At 35.7% G+C, this 1,437-nt stretch overlaps 1 pseudogene; it reads left to right on the top strand.

Moving 5' to 3' along the window:
* Window positions 1–749: 749 nt before the first annotated feature.
* Window positions 750–1,437, top strand: part of LOC111140415 — a 2,895-nt pseudogene continuing 2,207 nt past the window's right edge.

The following is a 1,437-nucleotide window of genomic DNA, read 5'->3' as shown; positions in this document are numbered from 1 at the left end:
TAAATGAATTCTGATATAATGAGGTATAATAGAAGTATGGAAAAAATCCATCTTATTTCACATTTAAGTAATTGTAATTAGAAATTGAAATAGTCCCAAATACAATTATAGCAAAAAATATTTAGAAGTATTATTCACAGTTAAATACATTTGCACAATATACTTAAGATTTATATAATAAAACACTGAAAACATTGAAATCAAAGACATAGATAAGTGGAGAAATGTACTGTGCTCATAAATGAGTTAAAATGCTTAATATTTCAATTCTCCCCAGATTTATTTACACTTTCAATTCACTTCTAATTAAAAATCCAAGCAAGGTAAGTGAAAAAAGTCAAGCAGAGAAAGATAATTATCAGATGGTTTAACTCATATATGGAACATAAGGAATAGAATGGACCACAGGGGAAGGGAGGGAAAACTAAGTGGGAAGAAATGAGAGAAGGAGACAAACCATGAGAAACTCTGGACTCTGGGAAACAGACTGAGGGTTACAGAAGTGGGGGAGGAGGAGGTAACCAGGTGATGGGTTAGTAAGGAGGGCACATGTGGTGATGAGCACTGGGTGTTATAGGCAACTAACGAATCATTGAACACTACATCAAAAACTAATGATGTACGATGTTGGACAATTGAACATAATAATAAAAAAAATTTAAGATTCCAAGCAAGTTATTTTGTTTATTTGCTTGATTGCTTTGTAGAGATCAATAAGCTGGTATCAAAATGTATATGGAGGTGGCTCATTCCAGATGGTGCAGCTCAACCAGATGCCTGACAAAAACTCTTCAGCAAAAGCCCTTGACAGTTTAAAAGAAGGAAGCTTATCTAACACATGGAATGAAAAGTATAGCTCTTTACAAAACAAAAAACAAAAAACACCTGTTTGGAAAGCAGGCATGTGGGCTCAGCTGTGGAGATGCCTTTCAGAAATTCAAAATGAAGTTGACTCTTTTCCAATGAATATGACAGACAGATAAATAAAGGTCACCCAAAAGAAACAGGAACGTTGCAATGGTCCCACCAAAATTTACAGCAACAATGTCCACACCAGATAAGAAAGCCTCACAGAAGATTGGTTTCCAATGACATAACCGACTCAAGCTTCCCAAAGCACATAAATGGTGCATATATGAATGGTTCTATTCAACTATAGATAAGCAACTGTTTGAAGGCAATGATGACTTCTGTGTCTTTCTGAAGGAATCCTTTCCTAATTTAAAAACAAGAAAGTTACAAGGGTAGAATGGGGAATAATCAGGCGACTTATGGGAAAACCACGGAGACTTTCTTGTGCATTTTTTGAGGAAGAGAGACCAGCGTTAAAACAGAAATGACAGAAAATACTACTCTTACAACAAAGGCAAGTTGCAGATGTTTCCCAGTTCGAAGATCTCCCAGATGAAATTCCTTTGCCCCTGTTTATTGGAACCC

This window comes from Enhydra lutris, unplaced genomic scaffold (genome assembly GCF_002288905.1).
Source record: "Enhydra lutris kenyoni isolate GAN:26980312 unplaced genomic scaffold, ASM228890v2 scaffoldscaffold964, whole genome shotgun sequence".
Lineage (NCBI taxonomy): Eukaryota > Metazoa > Chordata > Mammalia > Carnivora > Mustelidae > Enhydra > Enhydra lutris.
The sequence above is the reverse complement of the archived record's forward strand: the minus strand, read 5'-3'. Positions and strand labels throughout refer to the sequence as shown.